Consider the following 17,264-nt stretch of genomic DNA (forward strand, 5'->3'; position numbering starts at 1 on the left):
TACATTCCACCATTACAACATTGAGAACGAATGAACTGGTTCTTGTTTTTGATGTGTGCATTGATGTGATTTTTTGTAAAAAGACCTGTGGCTATACATTTTGCCTAACGGTAGACACTGGATTCATTCTGTTCTGACCTACTTGTGCATTTCAGTATAACACGTCCACTCTTTCGCCTGTGATACGTCCCAATTCTTATTGAAATCAGCTGCGACTGCTGTTGGTTAATTCTTTATAGTTTTTCATTTATTCTTGTTGATGAGCTTGACAACACTAGTGAATTGTATAAGAAAATTAATAAAATAAAGTACATACAGTGCTAAACATTAGACAATATGTGTGATACGGTCAGTCTCACTTCCATAGTGCACCATGTCTATTGTGCTAGGTTATATGGAAGTTATATGGTGTTTTTGCATGCGAATTCCAACAACCACACAATGAGCCGCATTGACCTATCATTAACAACATAAAAATGCTCTTTCACCTCGTACCGAATTAAAAAGCTTTTCGGTTAGCAACATTCTCTATGATTCGGAGTGGCGAGTTGTTTCCATTTTTTTGTGTGTGTGCAGAGAGTGTCATGCTCGCTGATCGCTGAAGAGCAGCACGATTGGTAGACTGTCCCTTGGTCAACAACGGCTAAAAATCTCATTAAAATCCCCGGTGCGACGCATACTTCAACCGAACAATTCGTCACGCCACGGTTCCCGGTTTTGTGCGTTTTTCTGCAGGGCGATGCCACCGCGGAACAATACGTTGCGTCGTCATCCCGTGTCGCAAAACGTGGCTGTGACCCCCCGTACTTTTCGTGTATGTGTGCAGTTTGGGTGATACGCCACCATACGTTGGAAAAGGTTGAAAACATGAGAAAAAAAAAGTATTACGATGAAATGGTCTTTCTAAGGATGGGAAAACTTCATTTAATGATGTTCTCCTCTGACATTATAAAAAAGTCTCGATTTAACGTTTTCTACTGGGAAGGAAAACGTTCATTATAGTTTAGCTGAAAATTCGTTTACTTTTTTGCACCAATCACACGGCACCATTGTTAACGGTAGTGTTCTGTTAATTTGTGGAGGAACTCTGAATGATTCCGTAATGTTGGGAGAGAATAAAACGGTTGATGTTGATGATTCCACATCTACATCTGTTTAACTAGAATAAATTGGACAGAAGAATTAATTGGTGAAATTCTAAAATTATTAGACCAATCGTTTTTATTTATGAGTGTTTTAGTGGTTTGTAACTGTTAGTCACGACTGAACGCTGTTAATCATTTGGAATATTAAGAAATCGTTATACATCATACTGGATTATCTTTCAGATAAAATGATATTAGCGGACCTTTAGAATTTATTGTTATGGTTTACTCTACTCTACTGGTGGTGATAAAGTCTTGAAAACGGTTCTTGCATTTGTTGTTTAAATTGTTATTGACGATTAAGGTACTTCTTAGAAAATTAATTTTGCACACTCACTCAATAAATCAAATCAAAATCTCAGAAAACTTTATAAATAAAGTCTTCGAAAATTGTCGGAAATCAGAAGAACTTCATTTGAATTTTGAAAGGAAAACTGTAAAAACTCCAATTAAAAAAATTAAATAAAAAACATTTTGAAATGTTTTTGAAACTATGCGAAAACAAGTATAAAAATGCAACAAAATATTAGAAAATTTATTAGAAAACTTTACTAAAATTGAGTAAAAATTGTTTGAAAAGAGTTTGAAAACCGTGCTTCGGAGTAATACGGAGTTCACTACAAAGTTCCCATCACTAGTCACTACACACGGCGTTGTCCCCAATAAATTGAGATATATTTTTGATAATAAATTTTCCCGCAATACGATGATTTGGCAAGTCATTTTGCAGCTGTGGGCTTAAATGGACTCAAAGATTTAGAAAGAATAGTGTCTGGAAAAGCGCATTACACTGTTCAACAATTTTCATGAAGGTCCAGTACTGGCCAGATTAGGAAAGCTTTCCCTACAGTTGGGAAGAATTAGAATGATACAGCTACAATCAGGCGGATATTATCTGTAGGTATCACTCATAAAACTGTCCAGAATTACAACTAATTGAAATATATTGGGTTATAATGAGTTGAAAACTAAGAAACACGGGCAAAACAATCCAAAAAGCTACACAAATTGATCAAAAATGAAAAAATAGCTACTGAATCGGCAGTGTGATGGTTTGATCTGATGGGTGACAATAAAAGAGAGATCTTTTGTAGGTTTAAAAAATAGATTTAAGGTAAAGTTTGGCAGAAAAGCTGCGCTCACTTTAGTAAAAAACTTTTGGATTATTTCTGTATACTTTTTTTATTTCATAGACGATTTAATATATTCAGACCAAAATTCCTGGCATTTAATATTGTCGAACATTGTCTAACAATTACATAGGTGTTAATTTTTGAAAATTGTCTCCACACCTTTTGTTTCACGATTTTCTTCTCGATCGTGAGAGTCGATCGAACGGTTGGAATTCGCGTCGGGAGTGCTTTATCGACTATTTGAATCAACTAATAAGATGAACTCTCAACTCTGCATGTTGCACCATCATCAGCAGAGCGGTAGCCAATGGGTTGTTGAGAGAAGGAAAAAAAACCCGCTCTGTTTCATCTCTGGCGCAGCAACCTGTCCCGATTATGCCAGGTGAAAGTTGATACAATTACCAGATTTGTCATCGATCAACCATCTAGCCCCAGTCGCCGGGTAGTCAGTTTGGCAGGGTGCAGCAAATTGGTGTCCGAAAGATGGCCTTCCTGGGTGTGTGTACGGCCGTTGTGCAGCGGTTTGTGCGATGTTGCCATATGGTGGCCGAAGCCGTCGACGAAAAGGGAAAGTTAAATATTTCGTATCAGTTTCTCCGGGCACGCTGTCCTGTGTGCAGCGTTCTTCTTCTTGCTGATGATTGCGATTGGTGAGGGAGAGATGGCATTTTTATCGGTGTTGTGTCACACGAACGAGCTGACACTAGCCTGGAGTGACATTTCCTTCCATCCATTTCGGGGCAACAAAAGCACTTCGATCGGAGTGCAACTTTTTCCATTCGTTCGCTCTATGTCTATGTTTCATCTGTTTTAATTAAACTCCTGCCCGAGGAGAAACTTTTCAGCCACACTCTGTGTCATGTCGAGGCGCCGGTTCCTATCCTTGGCCGCAAAGCTGGTGGCATGTGTTTTCGCTAATCTTTAAGATGTGGTTCAAATTAGCCCGCCTTGTGTCAGTTCTGTAGTTTGTCTAGATTGATCTTTCGGCTGTTTGCTTAGCTCTAAAAACTTTCAAAGATGTCAACATTGGCTGAATGTATCCAAAAATGGTACGCTTTGGGTCTGCGGTCTCGTCGTTCTCACCTCACCGTCGTCAAGCAACTGTTGAGACGAGCAGTTTTTTTTTCGTTGTTGTTGTGCATAAATTGATTGTGAAAGTAGAGATGCACAAACCAAACGGGGCGCCGCTCTCGGCGAATTTTGAAGACCATTTCCAGTGACAGTGATAGACAGACAGATCAACGGGCTTTTGATGCTTTATCATTGAATCCTTACAGATTTTTATTTCACCAAACGAATATAGCGAACAATGTTGTAGCCAAATCAATTGTCCAGCATCGTAAAACTCCAACCAACATCGTGTCGTATGCACGACTTTCGTGCTGCTAACTACTCATGTGTGCATCATGCCCTAAATGATGGGGCCTGCAAGACTACTTAACGTTTTGGAGAGTCTTGAATCGGTTTTCCCAGCGCAGCTATTAGCATGTACTCAATATTTATGACCGAATGGAAATGTTCCACATGAACGAATTGGACAACCCTTGTGTGAATGCATATTCTAACAGGTGAAAGATGCTATGCAGAGGATGAACAATCGAATCGGCCCGACATGGCATGGAAATGCTACTTCTTCTATTTATGCAAATTGGCGAGAGGGTTTTGTGGAACAACAAGCTGCCCATATGTTTACTGTTCGAATGGTTATTGATCTATTTGAAACGTCCTTTCGCTACTACTGTTCGTCATGGGTTATGGGCGAAAGTAGAGGAATCAGTTTAAACAATTTTGAAAGTTTGTATATTTTTGCAACGAAATGTTTAAATGGCATTACTTGATTTGTTTGAGCGTGTATGGTACTTTGATTGTATCGGTAAATTCCTGTTCGTTCCTGTGCTGTACGCTGAAAGACGGAAAGAGGGAGATGTTCCTCTATCGAGCTGAACCCTCAGTTGACGGCTGTTTAATCAAAGTGTGATGTTGATGTAAGCGAATCGCTGTGTCGTGGAGCTTATCACTAATATTTACATTCCATTCTGCACCATCTTTATCAAGCTGTGTATCGATCGAATGTTTGTGTAAATCGATACGTTTTATCTTTGTTAGTAAGGTATGAATTTATGAAAATAATGTGGAGAAATGTAAGAAATCTAATCCCAATAATTTATCCCAGTTTGATAAATTTTGAGATAATTGTAGAGAAGCATTCACTAACATCGAGAAGTATTTTCGTGGTGAACAGTAAAATAGTAAAATTTAGTCGTTCTTTTGGCTTCGAATGTGTTTGGCTTTCAAGTTATCGTTATCCATACAGTTGAGTTTTCAATGAATAGGGAAAGCGATAGGGTATGACTATTACTACACAAAAACACCGCAAAAACCTCAACCAACCATTGGCAACTTCATGAGGCCGCCCTCTAGGGCTTCCTATTGCTTTTTTCCCATCCATTGTCGACAATGTGTCACTGCGTCAGGGGTGGGCCTGGTCGTCGATGTTTCACTTTCTCCGGCTATCGCAGTCTGCCTGTGCGAATTGGGTGGGAGGTGTCAGTTTAGCTCGGGTTGGGTTAGTTTTCCGGAAAAAAGTGACGAAAGCAACAGTTCGGATGGATTTAATGGGTAGCCCCTTCGGTGCGAAAGGAAGCACTTGAGCTTTTCCATCAAACTATTGACCATTCCGCTGGGCACGAGTGCCAAATGAAATTAGCTTTCCATCGCAGCCCCCAATACAGCCCTAATGGTGTTTTTACGTCGAAGGGCTTGATGTGTTCTCTACATTGAGAGTCGACTATCCAATGTCTCAGGCCAGTGTGTCGATATATTATTCATATCCATCGCACTGTATTGGCGGTGTGTACCGAAGAGAAAGGTTGGAATTTAAGCCATCATCATCGTTATGAGTTTTGTGATTATTTGATTGTGTATGTACATGGCACCCGCGATCGTTCATGTTACTTTGGAACCGAGCAACATTTGAGCCCAGTTATGGTGCATCGAGTTACAGCTCTGAAATCGCGGTACAGCAGTGTGTCTATTTCTTCTGGGTTGGTTTTGAAATTCACATCTCTAGACGTTTCTCGATGACGGGACGTCCGGATGATGTCGTTCGGCTCCATGGCGGCTCGTGGTTACTGGTCGGAAACGGAACAGGTATTCACCGGTGTCGGATGAAAGCAGTAACCGAACGGGGAGAAGTCGCGAGGGTGGAACACGAGTGGCTTCTTCCGTTCGTTTCTTGCGATTGTGTGGTGGCTTCACTTGTCATCAATCGGCGTTCTCAATTGTGAAACCCTGATGCTGTGAATCCGATAGCCATGGAACAGCGAGGAAAGCGGAAGACGAACTCATTTGTCTGCGGTCATCCCGTTGGGAATGATAGATGAATTGCAGCTGCTAGATGAATAGTGTTGCCCTCATTCGGATGAGTTCGTGTTACTGGGCTGAAATTGACAGCGAAACTTGGCAGCGCGCGAGTCTTCCTGCTGCAGAGGCAAGCTTAAAACTTTGGAGAAAAAAAAACATTAAAGCTTCCCAAAGAATGCTGGCCGTTTGGAATGTTAACAGACGCACAGAAAGACAGAAAACATTTCGAATCGTTTAAGTAGACGTTAGACGTTTTGTTGGTCAAATTTGTGAGAATTTAGTTTTGTGAGTTACATCAACAACTTATTGCAACTTAACAACTTAAAAAGAACTCATCATGGATTTAGGATTTTTAACCCTTTTTGTGTATTGGTAGCATTGACACATATGCTATTGTTGGAATATGGCTGACGATGGTTGGATAGTTGACTCATTCTAATGCAAACAGGATGAACAAGTTGAGACTTATAATGAGCACTAAAGGAAAGGAAGCTTTGCCAGTGTGTCCAATGGGTAGCAAATAGTTTCAGTCATCGATTATGACTTCATCAGAAGCCACGTTGGACGTAATTCCACGAGCCATCAAGAGTCATCACGCGCGTTTTTTCTGATATCCTCATACAGATTAACGTAAGCTTTTTGTTTACTTGATACTCGTCGGCTTGTTGTTGTGTGACGTTTTGCAGTAAAGTTTTTGTCACTGAATTCGCTTCGTCTCGAATTCATCAACATTGGTCGACCTAAAAACTGCAAATACGTGTGCTCGGAGATGGACGACTATGCACTGAAGCAAGAAAGATTACAATGCAAGAAGCAGAATGGAGTAGCAAGAGCTACGTGATGATTGAACATTTCTTTCAGCAGACTAAGAACAAAGCAAATTATGAAGAAGGGAAAGGTGTCATAAGTTGGCATACTTTGTATTGGATTTTTGTCGCTTGCTGTACGGGAGCCTTATAATGGGGTTAATGGGACAAAATGTTAATTCTGCATTACGTTGGTGCGCTTGTCTTCAGAGTTCGAGAGTACACAATTGCAAATATATTATTATCAATGCTCACAAACATGTATCTTTAGCATCATATGGGATTCAACTCTTTTCTGGATACATTTAAACATTTTGCAGCAAACCGATTGATCACTGCTTGCAAGCTTAAACATATTGGAGCGAAGCATCCATGTTCGGATTGTCGTGGCTGAAAAACGAAATCTACGAAAATCGTTAAATACAAGATAAGGAAGGCAAACTTGGGAATGATGACGAGAAAGAAAGGATAGTGGAGGTATCATAATTCCGACAGCCTCATAAAACTTCGCCCAACCAATACCGAAAGTAGCTGGTCCCAAGCCCCTAGACACTCTGCTGTTTTGAAGTCATCACCAAAGAAAGCATCTTTCCTGTGAAATAAGCCACTAGTGATCATCTGTTTCTCGTACCCAAAACACTAGAAAGCCGAAAGGGAGGATATACCAGCACGCCGGTTGGTTTCGATGTTTCGATGGGGCAATGTAAACTTTCTTGTTTTTTCTCTCTTCTTTTCATTTGTTTCCCTTCTTTCTCGTGTCGCGATCGGTCGCGTCGTTTGCTTTATTTTATTATGATTTCTAATGCTATGCCTAAATGCAGCGTTTTATTCACGCAAAGCGCAGCCACTTGCCGCTTTAATCACTGCCTGCACACTATGCTATGCCATTGTGTGTGGAAACTGGTTTCATCTTTTCACTTGTTTTGTTGTTGTTTTTCCTTTCCACTTTTCCACTAGCACTTCCACCCTGTTGTGCCGCCTGCTCGGCCGTTTTCCATTGATGGTGAGAGAAGCGGTTCCGCTATCGGATTGTTTTCTGGCCTGAACATTGAATGCGCAAATGGTGGTTGTTGTTATTGTTTAGTGCTCGTTGAACCACTTGCGGTAGTGAGAAATAGTGAAACAGAGCTCGGGAAGCAGTAAGTCAGGTTGGTTAGTGATTTGATGGACGAAACAAGAAGGCTTATCAAAACATGACTTTAGGCAATTTGGTACTTTGTTATGTTATGGTTGGTTGCGTGGATTTCGTGTAAAACATTTTCGAAGGAATGTTGATATTTATTAAATCTTTCTGGGACTGTAATTTGTTAGAATTTAAATTTTTGTAACAAGTATAAAAAATTAACGCACAGAGGTCATAGGTTTAATTATTATTCATAGGAATGTTTCGATCGCAATACATTAGAACAAGAATTTCGTAAGTGTATTTAATCGTCGAAGATACGTGGAATGTACACGTACGTCATAAATAATGGCCAGATGGAACATTATTGGCAATTAATACAACCATGTAATCTCTCTGGAAGAGGTTGCATTCCTGATTGCGTTTTTTCTGTTCATTAGGTTTACTTGAAGATGGTTTAATTTGTGCCACCTTAGCATGAGAAAAAGCCTCATCGATTGCAGTTGCAACTACTATTGTTTAGCGTCATGTTGGTTTGCATGATACCTTGTGTGATGAGTTGATGCCATATTAGCTAGCCTAACTATCGTGTGTAACGATGGGAATGAGAGTGTGACCGTGAATATAAGCATAGGAGAAGTGGGATGAAATTTGAATAAATATGAGTCTGTAAAAAAAGCATTGCAATTAGCAAAATCATCTCGATTCTGACGAATCGGAATTCGTGGACACGAGCATCTGCGAAGGTGGTAAATAGGTGTTGAATAGTTTTACTTCAATGCACGTGTTGCATTTTTGTATCGTGTAGTATCGTACACATGCTGCTGTACGGCGGAACGGATTGCATGCAGCCAGGTGTTTCGAACCTTTATTGCTGGATGAATACAACTTTTGATAACCGATTGTTGAATTGTATGGAAGATGTTTCAACTTGTCACAGTAGCTGGTAGAAGAGGAAGGAGGTCGTACTCAGCAATAGAAAGTGAAGCGTTTATGGAGCCCTTTCTTTTATTGTGCCACAAGTGAAAATTTTACACTCGTCATGGCGTTACGCTGCATTGGAAGAAATTCGATAGTCGCATTGCATTTTCTATTGCATCCTGTCTACGTTGCAGTTTACGGTGCCTATTCGATCCAATTATATTGAACCACACGAAGTAAGGTACGGAACTTTTTGGTTGGTCGTTTGTACTAGTGTAGGCGGAATGATTGGGCTCGGCAATCAAACTGCCAAGCGGTTTTTGACATATTGAGGTGAAAGTGAGCAATAGTAAGCCCTCACAACAATGGTAAGATTAATTACAACACTAAATGTCATTGTACATGGAGAGAGCAGGAGCAAGATTTAAGAGTGACTGATGGGTTTGGCTGTGCACTAATTCCAAGATTGTGTTCATTGGAGATCTAACGAATTGTCCAATAACTACTAAGTCTCGTTGGATTTTCACCGTTCCTTAGTAAATTTTAACGTCTCATCGTAAAATTGGGCTAAAGTGTTGTCTACTCCAAATTAATGATTTCGCCAAAGGAGCACTAGTTTGCCTTGTATGGAATCTTGTCTAGTTCGGATCCAGCCTGAAATGGGCAGATTGGCTGAATATAGATTCAATTCGTAAAAATTAATCGAGAAAGCCTTAGTTTCATTGTTTCTGGGCATGTAAATTAGTACAGTCACTAACTCATTCAACATCATCCACTCATCGAATGTACCGTACAACCCTTTATTCAAGGTTGGTTATTCAGCTCTTTGGGTATATTTTAAGTCACAGACGTCTTCGGATAGGGCAAGTTTGATAACGATTTTAGCACATGAGCTTGTAGGTCGTTAAGTTGAAAAGAGCGAAAACAAAATTCCATTCTCGGTGCGAGCTCAGTACATTATCGATTTTACGATTATTTTATAGATTGAATTCATGTGAGTTTCAGTGAAAATTTCTTTAAATAATTGAAGGTCTTATGTCGCATATGGGGTTTTATTCCAATTAACTCAAGCAAGCGAAACAAAAAGTCATTATTGTTTAGGTTGAAATAAAAATCTTTTTCATATAGAATTAGCATGTATGTAGATACTATGAAGTGTGATGTTGTCACTATGTGTGAGAACCGATGAAGGTTCATGAGTAAATTAGACGGTTCCTGTAAAGTCTCGTACTGTCGGTCAACAAGTTCACCATCATGGTTTGTTTGGATGGCATAGCACTCGACACCCTAAATCGATCTTAATTGACTCGACCAATTAGCTTAAATGTTTTATTCAACATTCATGCGGCTTGCCGCTAACTTCTTGGATATTTGGGGGTTCCTTTCGCGAGTGAAAAATTCCTTCCAAGAAGGTTTGGAATTCTCAGTCCTACGTTCAATGTTCTTTTACTACGTCGTAGTATGTATTTTTTTATGTAGTTTAATCTCTAGGGAATTCACCAGCGTTACTGCCAGTCATGGAAAGAAAGTATGTTTAAATTTAGATAATGTAGTTCATCCAGATCCAAAGGGGACATTTATACCGGCGAAATCTTTCAGACTGCACTAGTTTTCTTCTTGAAGAATGTCTAAAAGAATATTTTTGCCTACGATGGCGTTGACATATCAAAGCCGAGATGACTGTTTTTCTAGAGTCGTAATTTGTAGAGTCCCTGCGGCTGTAGACAAAATTCAACTCATACAAAGTAACTGTGCTTTTGGTGCAATCGCGTTACATCTCTGCAGGGTTCACATGCCGCAACTCGCCATTCGAGTCTTGATGACACTTGCATCCGAGATAAGCAACGATCCGCGCTCTCTGAAAGTAAACCATTCGATCTCGAAGGCATTTCTTTGCGTGTGCGTCTGGTAAAAATGCGAGATAGGGAACTGGAGGTGTCATAAAAAGATGTTAATTGTGTGGAATTTTCTCCCGGTCTTGCTTGCAATGCTATGGTGCTGGTGAGGAGTTTTGGATGCCGGTTATAATTAGATCACAGTCCTACATACGGCCAGTTCTTCCTCACGGTAAAGAAGAAAGGCGTTACATGAAACAAGTTTGTTTTATGTAGTAGGAAGCAAACGTCTTTTGCGTGGACTTGGTCCGCAAAAGGCTAATGCTCTTTGTCGAATGAGTTGATCGTTTCGGAATTTTTGTTGTTGCCGATTGAAAACATTGTAACATTGTGTTTGGTTCAATGTCTTTACATTGCATGCTCGAGTGCGTTCATGTTAATCGCCAATCGTTGATTTGTTGTTCTAGCTGTGCACACAGTTGGGTTGGGTTGTGTGTGCGCCACGCCACAGCCGGAGTGTTGGCCTGCTCCCGAAGACAATTAGAGTGGAAGTCAATTAATTTAAATTGTATCTTATGGAAACTGGTGGCTTCTGGTCGTTGGGGCACTATGAATCTTTCGAAAAACTGCAGCTCCGGTATTTGGTTGACTTGATGGAAAGAGCGGGTGGACATTAGCCACACCATCAAACTGATCCGGTTTCGGTATCAGAATCTAGAACTGTCAGCAACGCTCTGTCTATTTCGCTGGACGGAGTGGCTGAGCTTGGATCGTAAACTGCTGACGCTGATTGCCGCTGGCATTGGTACATGGCCCATATGCGCAGCCGGTTAACCATTAGTGGTTGGCCATTAGCATGAGGTGTGTTGCAGCAGGAGCGCTGTTTAATGATCCCTTCACACCCCGCGTACTGTTGATTAATGGCTTGCGATAGGCTATGAATCCCTGCGGACTGCGGATAAAAGCGAGAGCAGCGAGTCTGTAGTCGTGCGACTGTATCGATGCTGAAGTCTAACGAGAGAGGGTGAAGTTTATCACTCAAGTGCCGCTTACGATAGAGTCGAGCTAGGCGGGATTGTTTGCTATAAAAGTGTGCCAACTCGCAAATCCGCTCCTAGGGTCGTTAAATTCTCAAGGATTCCGTATCGTCCATGTCGGGCAATTCGCTAAATGCAGTTATTGATGAGGTCTTTCTCTTTGGTGTAATCGCTTTGTAGTATCTTGCTCAAAGGAACTATGCTGGTTATTGCTTCAGTGCATTTTGTGTTTTGGATAATTGGTTTGAACTCCACTGAACATTGACATGGAACACGTGCGATTAGCAAACAAGACACTTTCGAGTGATAATAGCGTATTGCGATGGTAAACCGCATAATGAATCCTGAGGTCAAGACTATTTACTCGACGGCTAATTACGGTTATTTCCTAGCTAATCAACATTTTTCGCCCACTGCTCACTATGATCGACAAGTATTAATTCACTGGAGTTGATTCAAATAGAACATATGCAGTACTATCTGAAATGCTTTTCAAATGAACTTTAGAAAAAACATTTGAATTGAAATTTTGGGTATGAATTTCAGGAAGTTGCTAGTGCTAGCAAAATGAGGCCATTCTAAGTCACATGTTTAATGTTTCATTGAGGTGTTACAGTACATCCTAGAAGCAAACAAAAAACTTAGTTGATAGCAACTTTGTCATGTTCGATGTCCATTTCAAGATTCTTATCATGTTTCTCGTACATGAAATGTTTCGTAGAGTTGTGAATTGTAGCACTTGATTCAATCAGCTTGATTGATACCTCTCACTTCAAAGTTATCATTGTGTTCTTTTTTTTACAGGTAAGCAGATACCAGTGACGCACAGCTTTTTTGGTGTGAAACCAAACGGAACATTGCGCTCAACGGATGTCGCTTTATCGGCGCCTGTTGCAACGATGCTCTGATTGTCTATCTACGTCATCCGATATCGTGCGATGCAACCATGGCGCTGTAAGGAGGTAAAAGTACACGATTGAATGTTAGTAAATAACTCACTTTACAGATGAATATGTCTATATATACTCATAAAAGTGGTACATTTTCTACTACGATTCTACGAGAAGAACTGACTTAACTAATGTTTGAAATTTATTTCAATACTGTCACCATTGCTAGCCGTGGACAATTCATGGTCGGAAACAGTAATGCCTTTTTGTTTAATAAATATGATCAATTGATGGCGTCCAATTGAAAGTGCATGAACAATTATTGATAAAGGAAAGTGTCCTTAAGTGCAAATGATCAGTGGGCAGTAAAAGTCTTTCAGTGCTATTGCATGTTCGTGGGCGCCTTTGCGGTGAGTGTATTTACTCGTGAGGGTTGAAACAAATAGAAATTGGCATCTACTTCTCCAGCGAGAGTGGCGGGTATTAAGTAGTAAGCCATTGAATTTATTTATGAGTCAGTTTGTCGTACGTAAATTCCACTCAAGAGTTCTGTGTTCACTGGGCAACTTGTGGTAGTGGCTCAAGCAACCGGATGGTGGAGTAAGATCTTCGTCATTGGCAAGAGCAATTGGCACAAATTAAACCGAGATGATCGCTGGTAAGCTATTGGTGTATGGGAGATGCGTCCAGCATCCACAAGGATTTGGAGATTTTAAGTACGTGATGCGAATGCACTTGACTACTGTATTCCCTTTCCAAAGTCTGCGCTCATACTGTGTACTTGGCAGCAAGTGCATATTTATGCTGACTTACACCATTTCCCACCAGTGTTTCCCACCCATCTCCAAAGTTCGGTGACCCTACTCCGAAAAGTATTATACGCGGCGGAGGATCGAGTGGTTTATTTGAATTTAATTTCCTTTTTAACTGTTTTCGCAAGACGACTCTTCGTTTGGTGGTACAGCAACTTGTTCGTGTTTTATAGGTTTGTCTACTTAGCTACAAATATTTTCCCATCTGCGGTCGGATGCCAACGGTGGTACCCAAGTCGATGGGAAGATAAGCGCTGCTCGGTATGCTTCCAGAGAATGCGGGCCGCCGATACAGCTACCACATCATATGGTACCCTCCTGAAGCATGTTAGTAGGTCGTGACTGGCGTGAAATAGCTTCAGTATGACATCACGCTTTTCTGGTTTGTTAACGAGTGGCTGCACACCCCCTGGTGGAGAAGGGTGGAAGAGTTTGTAGTGTATTATCTCCGTAACACGCGATGTCCTCCTGTGTCCAGCTTGGGCGACGTAGGAATACCCTCGCGCGGTTTCGTTTGTTGCTTAGCATTACCATGACATCGCATCGTACAAACGGTATGACTTGTGTGGTTTTTGTTGGTATTAAGTTTTTCTTCACTCGCAGTAATCCAATCGCATCCATTCAATCGCTCTGAGACACTTCACAATCGTTGGTGAAGAGGCATTAAAACTCGTGGGGCTACAATTAATAATTCATTTACAGTTATTACTCCACTGGAAGGAGGATGAGAGCGGTATAACGTCGGAAGGATGTTGACGAGGACGCGAAAACACGAGTGTTGTAGGGCGGGAAAGAGAGCAACATTCAGCGAGTTGCTGGAAACGAAAGGTCGTACGGCGGCAAATCCAACCCCTAAACGAAAAGAAAAAAAACATTCGCGTGCCTTTGCAAAACCTTAACCGCTGGCATTCAACGCGTTGCATCTGGTGCATCGGTGGCGAGGCACACACACCCTGGGTTTGTATTACGGTGCTGAAGTGAAGGTCGGGTCGCCGGTGGTGACCGGAACGGAAATCAGAGCAAATGGAAAAGACCGGTTTGTGGTGGGTGAATGGGACCCGGTTTCTATGTTGGCCGGCAAACTTCAAACCACCCCTTTGTTGCACAGTTGTTTCCTTCGTAAACATCGCACAAACATACCAGCAGTGACGACGTCATCGGATGTCGCGTTCGCCCGTTACCTCAGTGAACGTTGACCGATATTAGACGCATTGCACACATTTTACATTACCGTTCAGCGGTGGGATTCGATCAACGGAATACCATATGGTAAGTGATCATTAGTTGGCCAAGCGCTAGATTACTGATCGTTTCATCGGGCAGCCGAATGTTCAAGGTCAAACCACCCTCCCAATTATGCCGTGAGAATGGGAAATAGGGAATTGATCAATAATTCCTGAGCTTCCCTAGCGTTCGTAATCGTCACTGATGTATGAATTCCAATAAAGCTCTAACAGTGAGTCTTATTTGGTTTTATTATTGTTTTATTATATTTTAACCAAAAGGTTAATTGAAAGTTATAACAAATGTTTTACAATTTTGTATGTAAAAATCTGTTTATATCATGGAGCAGTAAAATATGCAGACAGTTGTTTCCTTTTAGTTGATCGTGTCGTATTGAGGGGGGTATCAGTTTGCTTCGGAGTCGAATAACAGCAAGAAGCTCTACACGAGATGGTAATACAATTCCAAACCTCAAATGCCATTGTCATGGGTGTGCTGTTAAGTAAGACTGAAACTAAGCTGTGTATAATAGATGATATTTACGTTGCGATTTTCATTTGAGGACCGTCCCTATTCAATCATTCTTATTATATGTTTCGCTGTCTTTGTGCTTTACATGACGTTTGGGAAGAGAAAACATACCGGAAAAAGTATATTCCCCCTATTGCTTTTTTAAAATGTAACTCAATGCCAAATAAATGTACATGGCTGAAATGAAAAATATCGAATAAACGTAGCAGCTGCTATTCTCCTTCGTAATGTAATGTTTCTTTCTAAACGAAGCATTTCATAGAAAGGTTTTCCAGGATATTAATACGATTGTTTTCTATAAGTGACAGTTTCATATATTGACCACATCTGCCTTTGAAAGATGCCTTTCGAACGATGACTCAATGATTGAGCGATGGTTTTGCGTTATAGACTTAAATTTCCTTACCAGGCGTCATGTCAACATCGAGATCGGTCATCAAATCATACCTCTGTGAACATTTCCACGTATGACACCTTTTACGGGTGGAAATTAGATACGCATAGTATGTGAAAGAAAGTTCACCGGTAAAAGGATGGAAAATGTCTTCCTCTCTGTCAGCCTGTACTTAGATCGGCAACTACTCCAACAATTATAATCTGTACTGGCAAATGGCATTAGTTACCATTCATTCAAGAATATTATTGTTTTGCTACTTCAGAACATTCCTCATTGTTGTAATATTGTGATAACAAACACTCCTGTAGGATTGTTAGTTATATTGCTTGTTTGCTAGAGATATGGTATATACGTTGTAATATACAGGGTTACGTGCAATGAGTTTCATCAATTGGTCTCGATTTTCTTTAATGTTAGAAGCTTGTGAGTGCCTCATTCATACGGTTTATGATTTATTTTCCCATCCAAAAGCCAGTGAACGTAACAAGATTTGATAATTTTGTTGTCATGAGTTTTTATATGAGGTATTTTTAAAGGTTTTTCATGATCATGTCTTTGTCATCCACTTAAAAAATATGTATTTTTATACTTGATAAATTTATTTGTGTTACAAAGTGTGTTATAAGATGTGGTTCAGGCATATAACATCGAAATGTATGAAAATAAAATAAAAAACAATCTTGACATGAGTTTGACGCTATTGTGACAGCAAATGCAACGATCCGTGCATCAGTTGAAGTCGCATCGAAGCACGAAAAGCAAATTGTGTGTTTTTTTTCCAAACGCCAGCTCAAAGCAATCGTTCGTTCTGCACTCGCCAGCCATAACATAATGCAACAGCCCGGATCGTACGTACAATTAGCTCGTTAGAGCACGTCCAGTAAGTGAGGTTAGGTTACGATTTTTCTTTAGATACATACAAACACGGTCGCGCAGGAAACAAAGAGAAACAAGACGGTATGAACCGCCACAATGCACGGTGCCACTGCGCACGAGTGCACGAGTGCATTTGTCACTGATGCGTTTCAAAGGGCAAGGTCACGCGGAATGCATCGCGTCACGTCCAGACGGTCGACGAATACCTTTGTTTGTCTGTATTGGTACGTTTTAGTTTGATTGCATCTATTCCCCAGCAGATAGATTGCATTTCTCTTGTGAAAGTGTTGTCCTTAGCCAAATCGTAGGGTATGGAATTTATTAAGCAGGAGGTAACATGCAGTTCAGCAGATGGTTTTAATTATATTATTTCGTTTTATTGAATGTTTTTTTAATGTTTGTAATACATTACAAAAATTCTTTGTGTTTTTCTACAGCCGGAAATGTATAGAATGATTAAATCATTTGATTCGAATTAAATAAACGTAACATTAAAAACTATATTTATTGGCCTCAGCAGCTGTCTAAGATGCATCCTACATGTATGCAATACAATCCTAGGTTGGCGTTGATCTTGAGTGGAATTTCACACTTAATCAAACATTAATGACCGCCATCTGTACCATCTAACATTGCAGAACTGCTGTAAAGAGGTCTCCAAGAGGCCTACTTCTAGCGAATGGAACTGGTAATAGAAGACGTAGAAAGTCGTTGGAGTAGTGCTGTTAACGTCAATCGATGCAGATTAATGCACTTTCCTTACCATACCGAAGAATCCTATCTTTCTAGGCAATAAACAGATGAAGGATAAACGTAAAATTCACAACAAATCTTCCACCATTCTGCATCATTGAGAAAATTTTCCTCTGGTCTGGCTGTTGTCTGTGGCACAGAGTATACCACCAACCGTTGATGACGGTGACCCGTATCCCGTAAAATGGCGATCGTAGTGCTTGATTTGTACAGTCACCCGTAGGCAGATGTTACCATGATTATAAACCCGAGTGACCGTTGTAGCGTCCCACACCAACAGCAGGGCAACATATATGGGCAAGCGAAACAAAGATCGCTTGGAATTGATTTGGAAATCGAATGGTGCTTTTCATGGGACAACAGACCATCAGAAGGGTTGTTTTTCAAAGAAACTAAAGATTTTGTTTTTATTACACAC

The 17,264-nt window shown here is 40.5% G+C and overlaps 1 protein-coding gene across 4 annotated transcripts in view; it reads left to right on the plus strand.

Moving 5' to 3' along the window:
- LOC125761027 (spectrin beta chain, non-erythrocytic 1) overlaps window positions 1-17,264 on the plus strand; it is a 53,051-nt gene that overhangs the window by 4,875 nt on the left and 30,912 nt on the right. The window contains exon 3 of one of the 4 annotated variants that reach the window (XM_049421764.1): window positions 12,168-12,325. The exons of the other annotated variants lie outside the window; for them this stretch is intronic. The gene's annotated coding sequence lies outside the window, so the exon portion shown is untranslated. The remainder of the gene's footprint in view (window positions 1-12,167; window positions 12,326-17,264) is intronic. 4 annotated transcript variants of the gene reach the window in all.

This window comes from Anopheles funestus, chromosome 2RL, assembly GCF_943734845.2.
Source record: "Anopheles funestus chromosome 2RL, idAnoFuneDA-416_04, whole genome shotgun sequence".
NCBI lineage: Eukaryota > Metazoa > Arthropoda > Insecta > Diptera > Culicidae > Anopheles > Anopheles funestus.